The following is a 15,496-nucleotide window of genomic DNA, read 5'->3' as shown; positions in this document are numbered from 1 at the left end:
TGATGCAGTTGTGGCTATGGGTATAGATGCCACTGGTGAATCTAGCACAGATGCCATTGATGATGCTACGACAATTGATGCCTGCACAGATGCCATTGTTGATGCTACAGTAGTTGATGCCTGCACAAATGACATTGTGGATGCTATGCTAGCACAGATGTTGCTTATGATGGCAATGTTAATGATGGTGGAACAGAAAGTATTGCTCATGCTGTCATAGATGCCCTTCTTGATGCAATTGTGGCTATGGGTACAAATGCCACTGTTGAATGTGGCACAGATTCCATTGATGAAGCTACTACAATTGATGCCTGCACAGATGCCATTGCTGATGCTACGATAGTTGATGCCTGCACAAATAACATTGTGGATGCTATGGAAGTTGATGCTAGCATAGATGATGCTGCTGATGGCAATGTTAATGATGGTGGAACAGAAAGTATTGTTTATGCTGTCATAGATGACCTTCTTGATGCAGTTGTGCCTATGGGTATAGATGCCACTATTGAGGATACCAGAGGCATGGGTGAGGAGATCGTCATTGAGAGAGAAGCTGGAACACGTGAGGTAGTGGGTGCAACATGTCACAGCCCAAGCCGAGGTGGTCTGTCCAAGTGATGCAACTAATGACATTGTTGATGCAGAGGAGGCAAAGGGTACAACTTCCACTGTTGAAGATATGGGAGGCTTGGGTGAGAAGGACCTCGCTAAGAGAGTACCTAGAATAGGCTCAGTAGTGGGTAACGGTGATGTCGTGGCTTCTGCCGACACAATTGAGGCAGGTGACATAGCAGTTCAATCGGGAGAGGCAATGGGAGAAGTTCTCATGGTTGCTACAGACATGAAAGAGGCAAATACACATAATACAACTGAGGCATGTATAGAGAAAAACAATGAGGCAGGGAAAGGCACAGAGGTGCCCACATAGCAACTCAATCGGGAGAGGCAATGGGAGAACATTTCATGGCTGATGTGGACACAAAGGAGGCAGTTGCACATGATACAACTCAGTCTTGTACAGATCCCACTGTTGGGAATACCAAAGGTAAAAGTCCAGAGGTCCCTATGGGTCGAGCGGCTGCTACAGATACGAACGAGGTAGGTACAAAGAATGTTGATAAAGAGGCCAAAAATGGACATGAATATGAGAGGCAAGAGAGGTCAGAGTGTCTTGTGGTAATGCCAATACAGATTGTTGCACTGCCTCCTACGTCTTTTGAGGACAAGAAGAGAAGGGACAATTTATGCATCATACTGGATGTGAATGGGCTTCTCATAAGGAGGTATAAGGTCTCCTTCTACAAAGGAATAGCGAGAAGCAGTACTCCTGATTGGGCAAGATCAAGGTATCGGGTAGTCACTGGGCCAAATGCTACAGGAAAGATGCAATTTGAATATGTGGTCAGGCCCAATGAATCAATCCTTTTGCATGCACTGCTGCAAAGAGCACAAGTTGCACTAAGGAGCTGCATGACTCAGGACAATCTAGCACTTTCTTTGAGTGCATGCTTTCCTAGGCTGAACGAACAATTTTTCCTCGATATTATCTGTCAAGAGGCGAGCTTCAATCTAAATGAAGTTCCTGGGATCCCTCCATGTAGAGATAACGCAAAGCCCATATTTTTCAAGTGTTTGAAAGACTTTTGGAAGCACCATCCTAAGTTCAACTCTTATAATACACTGCTGGTGGATGACACACTCTACAAGTGTCTGCTCAACCCTCTCGGGACTTGGGTCTGTCCTGCTTCATGTGAACCAGCAGATATTTGTAAGTCCCCAATTTACCTGGTTACTCAAGTGGACAGTCTCACCCAGCCCTAATGCTGATGCAAAGATTTAACCAGTTTGAAAATGCTTCGGACATAGTGTTTGCTCATGTCATCAGCCACTATAGAGGTCAACGAGAAGTATGTAGGGAAGGTTGATTGTGGTTATGGAATCATGTATACAACATTTTGCGCACTGAATGTACTTGCGATTACTATACAAAAAACTGACCTATTCAAAGTTCTCTAAACTTAATTATTGAATGATGTAATTTTATTTTGGTGATATGATGTTATCATACTTTGATAGAGTCCTGCTACATGGCACACATAATAACATAGATAGGACTATCGGGATATTATTACACATAGTTATGCTATATAGCACTCATACTACAAGAAATACTATGACATAATAGCATAGATAGGGAGATTCGCCTCTTATTACACACACTTAGGCTATATGGCACACATAGTGCTCTCAATATGTAATATAGCTCTTTCACATACCACACATCATATCATAGACAGGAACGTTGTGCTATGTGATACACACACTTTTATTGTATAGCACACATGTTGCTATCTGACTACAATAGAGTCCTTTTATAGCATAGACAGGGACATTGGGCTATTATTACACACACTTGTGCAATATAGCACACATAATAGCCTAGGTAGAGACAATGGACTATCTTGACACATTACTTAGCTACATATCACATATAGTAGCTTGTACACGACTCCATAACACCCAATGGGTAGCTATTGATAAAAGTGAGATGATTGTAAGAATGAGACATGTTTACTTGAGATTCATCAAGAAAGTGAATGGGATCAAGAAAGTGAATGGGATAATGTTTTCTTCCCAATCTTTTCTGACAAATATCTTGGCTAACTTTTTTCAAGGTGCAACATGTTCACAATAGTAACCTCATTATCTGAAATGTGTGTGATTCTATGCTATGTGCTCTGTGTGGTTGTGTGGTATGTGATACATAGCACAATGGACATGTGTAAGGAGGTACTGAATGGTGAAGGCTATATAGAACATAATATAAGCCTGTTAAATAGGTATCATGCTGCTTCATAGGGCATGGCATTGTAAATGGTTTCATGTAGTTTCGGAGATAAATAATATGTCTTTGAGGTAGCATCTACCAAAGGCATGTCAAACTTGATTTCCCGAACAAGGTGAGAGTACAGGTTAGTAACTCCCCTATCATCAAGTAGAGTGTAGTGATTTGGGTCCCCCTCTTGATGGTGATAATAACACCCTGTGACAACATAAGTGTTTTTATCACATTTGTTTTTCCACTTATCTCTTAAGATGCAATCTGTCATCCATTTTCTCTTTGTACATCTCAAAAGAAAGAACTCTACACCTTCTGCATTGCCAACGTCTGCATTGGCTGCAAAGTTATCACCTTCAATGAGATACTCACTCAGCATATCCTGGGATCCCTCAAACATTGCAGCTTCATCTTCTGGTACCTCAGTCTCTTCTACTACCTCAGAGAGTGGTTTCAATGCCTTATGTGTCCACTTGCCTGCATATGATTTGCTGGAACAAGTCCTCCAATGGCCCTTCATGCAAGCATCACAAAAACAAGAAAGCTGCCTGGTCCTTAATTGAGTAGGATCATGACGACAAAATCCTGAAATGCAATGGAGTGATCGAGATCCTGGTACTCTCTCACAACCCCATAGATTAGACCTATCCATTTCTGTCTCTTTTACTAGCCAAAATTTCTTGTTTATAGTAGGACCTGCTTTAGTGGATTGTGCATAAGAGCTACATGCAGCATTGGACATTGTTCTCGTAAAAAAACAACCATGTCTGCAGCCTGCCTAAGAAAAACTCCATTACTCTTGATTTGTTCATGTGTAAGGGATCTCTTTATCATAGCGCCAGCGCCATCATGCTCCCCCTTGCCATGGCCAGAGCCAAAAAAATTCCATGTCATCTCTGTACCTGTTAGTTGGTAATATCTAGCAACAAAGTAAAATGGTCTTGCAGCCTTGAATTGCGAGGCTGCACCATCTGACCACACCCAGTGATTTTGAAATTCAGCCCCTGGTCTTTAAGCCACTGATCACAAAGAAGAAAACAATGCTGGACAAATAGCGTATCATGTTGCTTATCATCGGAGATGTAGAAATGCATATGCTTGATAATACTGTCATCTTTGTTGTCACGCATGTACGCTATGTGAACAAGGATGGTGCATTGATCTGTACGCCAATGCATGGATTGTACTTCATTTTGCTCTTTGAACGAGTAATTTTCAGCAAAGTCAACTACAAATATAATGGTATCTGAAGGAAACACCTTCAAACATTCTCTGTATTGATGTGCCTGCCATCTGTAAGTGAAATTGTGCTCGATGAAGATTCTGATGTTGTCTTTTATCCTGCATATCAACTCACTTAAAGACACCTCTTTGAGTGACAACATCTTTCTCTTACTTAGACCATGCTTAGTTTGAACTTTAATGTCCTCGAAGACTTGCAGCAGTGGAACTGTCTTTGTCATCACTGCAAGTTCTCGTGGACAAAGGCTGAGCTTTTCCACACCACAGTTTTTGCATTGGCCCATCAAGCAGGTGTGTTTATTGAACATATCCCCCTCAGCCTTTATACATATGCATGATTCCCACAACTTCGTGATCCCTGAAAATGAGTGCTCAACAACAAGACATTCCGCATTCACCCCATCTGATTTGCAAACATTGCATTTACATGTCCCATGAAAACCAAAAGTAGATGAGCGCATAACATTAAACGCATCTTTGAGATACATCAGTTTGATATGATAGACACAATAGCAAGTATTTCGATCTTTCAACTTTCGCACGAACCAAGGCTTCAGCTTATCAAAGGACCTTTGCCCAATTGTCACATGTGGGTGGCTATCTTTAAACTTCAAGAAATACTCTGTCTGCTTGAAAAAAAAATGCATTAGAATTAAATTTTGTTATATATCACACATAATAGCATAGCTACAGATGCATTGGTATAAATACATATAGCTATGCGACATAGCACATATAATAGCATAAATAGATAACTCAGATTTCATTACATGCTCAATTTTGTTATATAACACATAATAGCATAGATAGGGATTTTTAGCTGTTATTACACACACATCTTCTATATAGCACACATAGTGCTCTCATATTATAACACAATTCTTCTACATAACATACAAAAGAGCATAAACAGGGATATTGTGCTATTATTACACATATCACACTCTGCATAGCACACATAATAGCATAAACATGGATACCGTGCTACTATTACACTAACATCTGCTATGTAGCACACATAGTGCTCTCATAATATTATAAAATATGATAGCACACATAATACCATAGATAGGTATGTTGTGCTATTATACACACATGTCTGCTATATAGCAGACATGATGTTGTCATACTCTGATAGAGTCCTGTTACATGGCACACATAATAACATAGATAGGACTATCGGGATATTATTACACATAGTTATTCTATATAGCACTCATACTACAAGAAATACTATGACATAATAGCATAGATAGGGAGATTCGCCTCTTATTACACACACTTAGGCTATATGGCACACATAGTGCTCTCAATATGTAATATAGCTCTTTCACATACCACACATCATATCATAGACAGGAACGTTGTGCTATGTGATACACACACTTTTATTGTATAGCACACATGTTGCTATCTGACTACAATAGAGTCCTTTTACATGGCACACTTATAGCATAGACAGGGACATTGGGCTACACTTGTGCAATATAGCACACATAATAGCGTAGGTAGAGACAATGGACTATCTTGATACATTACTTGGCTACATATCACATATAGGAGGATGTACACAACTCCATAACACCCAATGGGTAGCTATTCATAAGAGTGAGATGTTTCACTTGAGAGTTATTCATTGTAAGAATGAGACATGTTTACTTGAGATTCATCAAGTAAGTGTATGGGATGCTCTTGATAATGTTTTCTGTCCAATTGTTTCCGACAAATATCTTTCTTGTTTGGAGACACCCTACTGTGCTCTATCCAAAATGTAATAATTGTCTGGTTCAATTCCATCGATAAGGACCCAACATTTCCTGACTTCCTTTTGCATAAGTCGAGCCTCAGCGTACTTGACATAGGATCACTGTCAAGTCTACCCAAAGCTGAATATAAATTCCTTGGATGCACATTTAATAGCTTTGCCACTTTATGTAGAGTAACACCTCTACCTTGGCTCCCATTATCATGCAGTAATCCATTCACCAACATGCTGAATGTGCTTCGTTTTAAAAACATCTCGTCAGCAGATGATTTTGGAATGTTTAATTCCTGTAAGGAGACCTTGAGTGCAGAAATAAGGCCATTTGCAAGAAGATACAAAACTTCACATAATGGAAAGATTCTATCATCATTGAAAACACCTTGAAGAATTGCATTCTTACCTTCTTTCCCGTAACTATGCAGCTGTCTCACAATGTGCTGAACAATATTCTGAATAGTATGTTGCTTCTTCTCTTCCTTTGTGTGTACATTGACGTCCTCCTTATGACAATCTTCCCTATGACAATCTTCCGCTCCAATGTTGACGCTTGGCTGTACTTGCTTTCTTGCACGACATCGCTTTCTGTACTTACGTTTAGCCTGTGCTTCATACTTCCTCACTGCAATAATTTCATCCTCATTTATACAAACCTTTCTCTTGGAGTGCACCTGCGCTATATCTATTCCATGTGCCTCATCATAAAATCCGTCGTCCACCATCCTAGAACAGTCTGCAGTAGTTTGAAATGAATGAAGTCGTACAAAACTTCCTGACTATAATAGTGAATTGAAATCCATTTGTGCTGCATCGTTGAGTTCAAGAAGCTCCATTGCTGCTTGTGAGGAGGTATGAGCTGGAACCAAAGCGAGAGGAAGGGAGTCTCTATCATCCATATTCTGAACAGGAGAGTAGGAGAGAGAGAGCGATGGAGATGGGCATTGGAGGCCATCTGAGAGAGAGAGAGAGAGAAAGGGAGAGAGAGAGAGGGAGAGGTCCACGCGTGCTAACTGCTCCATGTCTTTCAATCCAAATAGTGGAGTCGTGATGTCAGTTATCTTACCTATATTCTTTTAAAAATTATTGACTTAAAAGCCCAGCTATGGTGCCATCCATAGCATGATACTTGGTGTCCATGGACACCAAGTATTTAGACACCATTCTATGCTTTCACCCTGGTATTATAAGGCTTGCTACAAGACTTTTTGATGGGTACAAAGGTGTTCGACATGGCCAACTCTTTGCAATCTAAAAAATCGATAGAAGTTTCTCTTTCTCCATCTCCAAGTTTGGGGTTTCAAGTTTTGCTATGGCAAGGCTCTCATGAAAGTTTGTTGCATTTGCTAATTAGTACTCATTAAGCAAGTCTTAAAATGTAGTTTTATATGTGGAGGCAAGACGTCTACTTTATGCTACAACTTTTAATGCCGATGGTGGGGATTCTAGCCATTTGATACTTTCAGTTTCACATTTTGAACTTATTACTTGTGCAATTTTTTTAAAACCATGACAACTTGACAAGAAAATGTCGCTTTGGTCAAGTAGAGATTGGCAAGAAGATGATATTTGATAGCTAAGCTTTCAACATTGGCCAATCTCATGATTCTCAATAAGTTGCATGATTCAACAAGGTTAATTCTCTAAAAAAGCTCGACAAGGTGGATTTTCTTTTGCATTGCCATTTGTTTGTCAGTAGTAGAGGTTGTTGGATAAGAGCACAAGCTGCATCCTATCTTATTTTTTTAGGTATTTATTCAAATGAAGGCTTAAATTTACGATATATTGCAAGAAGTTTCCAAAGTTTGGAATATGTTATTATCATACGAACCTGGGGAAAATTTTTATACATGGGTTTTATTACTAGAGTTCAAAATGAACCAAGCCAAGAGGGCATACAAGGGATATCCACCAACTCTAAATTTATCAGTACACATGGCTATGAGCCAGCTTCAAGCGAATGCAACCCTTCTCAAAGGGGCAATCAGGTTAGCCAATTTCAAGTTCTACTTGTTTTCTATATTTAACTTTTGATTTGAAAAGGATTTCTCTACTGTGCAAAGCAAATTTCTTTGATAGACTTAGGGCAAAGCAAGGCTTCTATTCCATGCCAAAGTGTTTTCCATTGACTCGAGATCAAGGATAATGACACACAAGCTTAGTAAACTGACAATAATAGGATATAACTCACAGTTATGGTTGACAATGACTAGCTATGATGTATCCATACCAATACAAAACGTGCAAAACATGTATGTCATTGGATCATATTGTTAAGATTGTAATTGAAGCCAAGGGCTTATCACACTATTTTTCTAATATGCATGCATGGCATGCCAGTATCGTGGACTCATTCCATGAAACCATAGTTTACGCTTCTGTTATAACATCAGCTAATTTGTTCAGGAAGAATGGTGGCCAATAGATTGGCTTGTGATTGTTGTGTACGTGTACACCAGCGGGCACTTTCAATCATTGGCTCTATGTGCAAGGGTGCAATTAACATAGATGATTCTTTCTATGGGTAGCAAGTAGGCATAGCCTAGATATCCATCACCTAATTCAAGGGATGGCATAAATTGATTAACACTAGAATGGTAACCTAACAGGACATAAAAGTGTCCTTTCAAGGTTTTGGGAAAAATTTCCAAAACCATAATAGATCCAGTCATTTTGAAAAATCCTTTCATCAGCTTATAGTTCAATAACTACTACATATGGAAAAAATGAGAAACTTGTAATTTTTCTCATCCCTTGGTCACTACAAGCCTCCAAAGTTGATGGACCAGTGCATTTTGCCCAAAACAACAATTTCTTACGATTGATTGCATATAAATAAGAGTGGGGATTTTTGTAGGACATGAGATAAAATCCCCCGTTAACTTCAATGGTTGGTGACGAAAACATATGGTTGCTTTTACCTCACTAATGTTTTTTTGGGCAAAAAAAAAAGGTACAAAAAAGTTGCATTTTTGCCATTCTATGGACCTATCATCAAAGTTTCTATAGTCATGCTCAATACAGATACTATATACATGTTTTCTTAGTTCCCTTTGGGACTTTGGATTCAAAAGGAGCCATGGAGCATGTCCAAAGGATAATGGATCTCTTACAATTGGAACCTTGGGGGAAATGATAAAGTGCTAAATACAGCAAAAATGAAAAAACTAGGTTTAGCATTATGACCTCTAGAAACCCATAGAAACTACTCAATATCTAGCCAAGTTTGTAGTCTATGATTAGATATGGTTACTACCTACAAAATACACACAATTGGCCTAAGAAAATAGCACTATTGAGAAAGTTATACTTGCTACTCTAAAATGTATCGTATTCTTCAGCAATCAAAAAACTCAACCATCATCATATACTATGCTATATAGCATATTAGGTCCCTCAAAACTCAAGGAAGATTAGCTTTATGTTATACATTACACTTGCACACTCAAAATTGAGTTTGGATATCAAGAAAGCCACCAAAAAAATCATAAAAGTGCTAATTTTGCCCAAAAAACAGGATTATGCAATTCTTGTAAATTGGTCATAACTTTCAATATTAACACTTAGCTCTCCTACAAGTATCAAAACATGTTGAGAACTATGAATGCCTAACCTCTAGCCATCTAAACCTCACAAACATGAAGTTTAGAGTGGTATAGTTGCCAAAAATTTAAAAAAAAGCCAAAAATAGGACCCGTTTTTTGACACAGTTTAGGTTCAAAAATGTTGTGCAAGAGTAAGGTTAATGGTGAGATCGATACTAAAAAAAAATGCTAAGTTTTTTTTAGCTCATAAGGAAATTTTGTGGATATATAGCACCTAGAAATTCATTTTCATACTCTTCAAATAATTCAAGCAAAATGGTCACTTAACAGGACACAAAAGTGTCCAAGGACATAAAAGTGTTATGTTACCATTCTAGTGTTAAGGGAGCTCAAAGTAGGGAATCTCTTGTTAAAACACCAAAGAAAGTTTAGTATGACTAATTTCTTTGGGATAGTATCCATCTTTCTCTTTTGTTCATGGAGAGCTAAGATTCTTTCATGATCTAGTTGTTGTGAATAAGATTCCAATTGGAAAAGATCTATTGCTTAGTTGTAGTAGTGATTATGTCTTACAAGTGGTATTTTCAGGGGTATAACTCAACTCTACTATACAATCACTCCATAGGTGTTGATGCGGTTTGATCTCACAACATTTGTACTTTCAAGGAAAGAAGTCCACAATCTGTCAAGCGTAGTGGAAAAGTTCAAATTCCCATGTTGATTCCAAATCACTATTAGACACAGTAGACTATGTTGGTCACCATTGGTTGCTAGATCAAGCAGCTTTTATACAGACTCTAGCCAAGGGGTTTGGACTACAAGGGCAACACCTATGTTTATCAGTGTAGTACTACTTGATTTTCACTATTTTCTTAATTAGTGTTACTAGGCCTTTTTAGGTAGGAGATTTGGTCGTGTGCATTTGACTATGGGTAAGTGAACACTGTGTTCAACCTCCAGGTATGCATATGAATTTGTTCTATTTCATTTTAAAATATTCTTTGATTTATTTTTTAAAGTAGGATGTGATAAGCTTGAATGATTTCATCCATTTTGCTCTTCAGAGACATGAAAAGGTCATGTAGGAGCAACAAATTTTGGGACGTAGTGTCCCACATACATTTTTGCATTTATGCAGTTATGGACCTACATGGTAGGGTTTCATTAGGTACATGTTTTCGTAGGAGGATCAACATGGTCTAGCAACTCATGTAGTTTGGTTTATCCAAGTGTGGAGCAAAAATTACTTGGTCCAAAATAGGGGTTAGGTGAACTGATGCGTTCTAATAAATTTCACCACATGATTGGAATCTAGTATCACATGCTTTAAAAATGGCATTTCCCCGATGTATAGAGAAGATTCAATATATGGTCCACACATGGTACCCATGTGAGCCCGATGTACTTCTCTAGAATGGCCAAGCCTACACCTTGTAGTCGACTTAGGTATTGTTGGTTATAATTGTTGTGATATTTTGGGGGCCCCTGTGTGGAGGATAGCATGCTCGTACACCTATGTTAAAAAGGTAATTGTTTTCTCTTTTAGAGAGGTATCAATCACCACCAAAGATATTGAGCCCTTGGGGCAAATCACCATTACGTTGATCAATCGTTTTTGCTAGCAATTGGTCCACCCATTCAATACAAACAATTAATTGACATAAAATCAAGCACTATTCACTTGCATATGTCCTTCATGGAACCCTTAACTCTATCAATATTCTGTAGGCATTTTGTTATAATCTATGAAGAAACCCCCTTTTTTGTAGTAGACATCAAGGCATCCCTAAAACATGGATTTATAATGATGTTGGAGAGGGGGGATGCGGAACACACCCAAAACACAAATAAATGTCTCTCTATAGTCACATCACCTCTATCCTCTCAGAAACACCTTCAAAAGATACAGCTCACGCTCACAGGCCATTGTTTGTACAATTCTCAACACACATATGCTAGCAAGACCATCATTCGACTCACACATACCACCAATGCTCGTTTCAACACACCCAACACACACCACAATTCAATTTCTACTCCCTTTGCACCACAAAGCGGCTCTCGGGCGCACACCTCCGTCGACACTGACACACATTACATAAAATTTGGACTCTCAAAGGGGCCCTACAAGGAACTTTGACTTTGCCTCTCTTGTCCAAAATGGGCAACACGGTGAAGTAGATAAACAATTTGTCAAAATCCTATCAACCAACATATCGTTGGAAAGATCTTAGAAAGTAGGTTCTATATCCCAAAAAATTTGGAGTTGATTTTTAGAAGTTATGGCCTCCCCACTGAAGCTGAAATGTGGGAAGAGATTCCATTTATAAGATGGAGTTGTCACATCAAAAAATGGTATTTTCTAATTTATAAGGAATCTGATGGCATGCTATATGTCAATGGATAGATCTTGATGAGTACATTCTAAATCCAAAAGGTCTGACAAGTTTTGGTTTCATTTGTAAAAATTTTACCGTGCACCCATTTTGGACAAGAGGGAGAAGGTTAAAGTCCTTATAGGGCCCATTTGAGAGTCCAAAATTTTCCTAATGCACGCAAAGAGCAAGAGGAAAGAGAGGGGAAGGGGGAAGTGATGCCAGGAGGGGGGGGGCACCTTTCAATTGTTTAGAAAAACACCATATCAAGCATCCAAATGCCACAATCAACGAGCTTCAAAAAACAACCCCAAGGGATCACTCTTGGCTTTTGGCACCACTCTGTTAAAAAACTGGGAAAAAGCCCCAAAAAGGGTCAAAAAATTTGGTTTAATAGGAGGTTATTCAACCATTGGGAGGCTTTAATGGGCAATTTTCACACGGCTATAAACTCTTGGCTGACTTTCTTCTCATTCCTTCACATCCATCACACTTGAGCTCAAGGAGGGGGGGCACTAGCGCTAGCGCTAGTACTCCTTGCTACTTTGTCTTCAAAGATATTTGGTCACGGAGGGCCCTATGAACCCACCCCTTTGCGGGCATTCTTGCCATCTCATCCATTATGTAGTGCCACTCAACAACCAATACCGGCAACATCACCACACACTACAGGGCCACCACCCACCATCACACGTGGCCAAACTCACCACCTAGTGCCCCTAGCACCACCGTGCGCAGTGCCTAGATGGGGACACCATGGCCATGGGATAGAAGATCTCTCTCCCTCTCTCTCTCTCTCTCTCTCTCTCTTCTCCTCTCTCTCTCTTCTCTCTCTCTCTCTCTCTCTCTCTCTCTCTCTCTCTCTCTCTCTCTCTCTCTCTCTCTCTCTTCTCTCTCTCTCTCTCTCTCTCTCTCTGTCTCTCTCTCTCCTCTCTCTCTCTCTCTCTCTCTCTCTCTCTCTCATACCCATAGTGGGTCACGATGTTTCCGTTACACACCAACTTTTGACCTCAAAATCTCGCATATGGGATATAACCCAGCCCTCTAGGGCCTTTCCCTTGGGGTGACTCAAAACCACTCAAAATAAAAACTTTGGAGAGACATCATTCTCTGCTCCCATCCCCATGCCAATGGTCTAGTGTCGGTATCCCATTAAAAGCCATCACTGCCAACCTCAAACCATGAAAACTCCATCGCATTTCGGTATGGTTATGGCCTCAAATAATGCGTCCCAAAAATTAAAAAAAACTCAGGATCTCCTTCTCCTACTGTTTCCCTCCAACTTCAACTAGCTGCCACATAGTGCTCAAGACTCCGATTGACAAGCCATGACTTTCAGTTGACTCTACCTGATGACCACTACCTTTGAGAATCTTGTCCAGGCCCCAAAAACACCAAATGGCATGATTTTTGATGTGGTCAAGTGGGCACACACCCGGCCCCTGGCAAATCTTCCACATGCCATAACTTGCTTTCTAGAGCTTTGATTGAGGAGTCCCGACCCCAAGAAAACCGGCATGCTCCACAAATCAAGCTCTTAAACCCTATCCATTGACATCATCTCCAACCATGTGCCCACGTTTGCTCTACCTATCAAGGATTTGCAATACATTCCAACTTTGAGCAGCTCTATCTTTCACATTGTAGCTCCATTTGAGGAGCCTTCTGGATGAGATTCTAAAGAATCTTAAACACTACATTCTAGGGCAAAACATCCACACTTTGGATGCTTGGAATTGCTATCTCAATTGACCTTTCTTAGAGTCCTTTTGGCTAGAAAATTTACATCAGACATACATTTCTTCCACGACCTACTTCCCCAGGGGCTTTGTACATGCTCTACCTCTTCATCTTGCACCTGTATGCACCCTTAGCACTACTTGGCACCACTTCTAGATTCAACCAACTTCGTATGTACCATCATTGACCAGCCCCCTTGTCGAACATTTATGTTTGACCAAAAGCATATGTACAGAACTTTGAAAACTAACACACTGAACAAGCAACCAAAAGCATTCACATTACCACAACCATATGTACAGACTATGTACAAAGCTTCACCTCTTGTGCACATTGCAAAAGTTTAGGTGAGTTGCCCAACCCCCTTGGCTACAATTTGATGCACATCAAAAACCACCCCTTTGTCAAAGTACATCTTGAGCTAACACCATTCACCATGTGCCTAAGAAGTTTACCTTCAGCTCTCACTAGCTGATAGGTCCCATTTGAAAAAGCCTTGTGTACCTTGTATGGGCCTGCCGTCCACTTCTTCTTGAACTTATTTTGAATGGTGAAGTCCAAATAGCTCTTGTACTTCATCAGTAGGTCTCCTTCCTCTATCTTCTTTTCTGGCAGACTCTTATTGACTTTAGCAATCCGCCTCTCTCGTTGCTTTACATAGTAGTCCGATGTTGCTTCGCTATCCATTTACAATGCTTCAAGGCTGACCATTTGATCTTGTAAAACCTCTTGTGGAGTGGCATTGATGCACCACATACCCTTCAAAGCACCTAGCTATGCATGCATTGAAAGAACTTCCTCCTTACCATAGACCAACTTGAATGGAGTAAAGTTGGTTTCCACTTTGTAGGATGTCCTGTATGTCCACAGACACTTCTCTAGATTCACCTTCCACTTTATCTCTTGCTTATACACATATTTTTTCAACATTTTGATGATTTTCCCATTGGCACTCTCCACTAGACCATTGCATTGGGGATGATTGGGTGAGGAAAATCAAGGTTGAATGCTTAGCTTCTCCACCAATGCCCGCATAAGCTTGCTTCTAAAACCTTGGCCTTTATCACGAATAAGTAGCCATGATTCTCTGAAATGGCAACAAATGCTATCAAAGAAAAATGAGCCACAACATGTGCATTTACCTCCTTCACAGCTTTGTCCTCAATTCACCTAGTGATGTAGTCAATGGCTACCACAACATATTTCTTACCACTCGTGGACATAGGGAGTGGACCGATAGCATCCAAACCCAACTTCTTGAAAGAATTTTGAACAATGATGTCTCCGTGCAAGTCGGATACCGGCCATCTTTCACCCATGGTATGGCACTTCTGGCAAGGTTTGCACCAATAGTGTACATCCTTCACTACTGAAGGCTACCAAAAGCCTGCCCTCAACACTCAAAACAACACCTGGTCTTTTCCTTGGTGCCCACTCTCCTCATGACATTGCTCCAAAACCAAGCTAATCTCTTCCTTATAGAGCACCCTCCTCAACACCTCATCTCTATTGTAGGTCAATGTCTTCACCTACTGATAGACGACTTTTGAAAATCCAAGAAAAAGAAGAAGAAAAAAACTTATTTTTCCTCTGTTGAAGCCTTGGCAACACTGTTGGAAGGCTCGGCACCGCCTGGTCAATCCTCCCAACACCCCTACGGGCATGACCCCCCCCCCCTTTCGATTTGCCGGCCTTGTCACGCTCAGACCCGTTGGTCCATACCCCAGCCTAACCGGCCTCCCTCGATTTCAGGTACCCTTAATCGCCCCACGTAGTTTATCCCCCCCCTCACCCGACGAGCATTAGATGAAATAACACCCCCTCTCTTTCGCTCTCATTTTCCCTACATACCTCTCTCTAAATTTACCATCCCCCGGCCAGGCGCAAGCTTTGAGCACTCACCCCAACCCCTCTCTCGTGCTCCCTCTTTGTTGAGCCGCATGGAAACCCCCCCCCCCCCCCCCCCCCCCCCCCCCCCCCCCCCCCCCCCCCCCCC

Source organism: Adiantum capillus-veneris, chromosome 25 (genome assembly GCF_014529385.1).
Source record: "Adiantum capillus-veneris isolate H3 chromosome 25, ASM1452938v2, whole genome shotgun sequence".
Taxonomy (NCBI): Eukaryota; Viridiplantae; Streptophyta; class Polypodiopsida; order Polypodiales; family Pteridaceae; genus Adiantum; species Adiantum capillus-veneris.
This window is presented reverse-complemented; position numbering follows the sequence as displayed.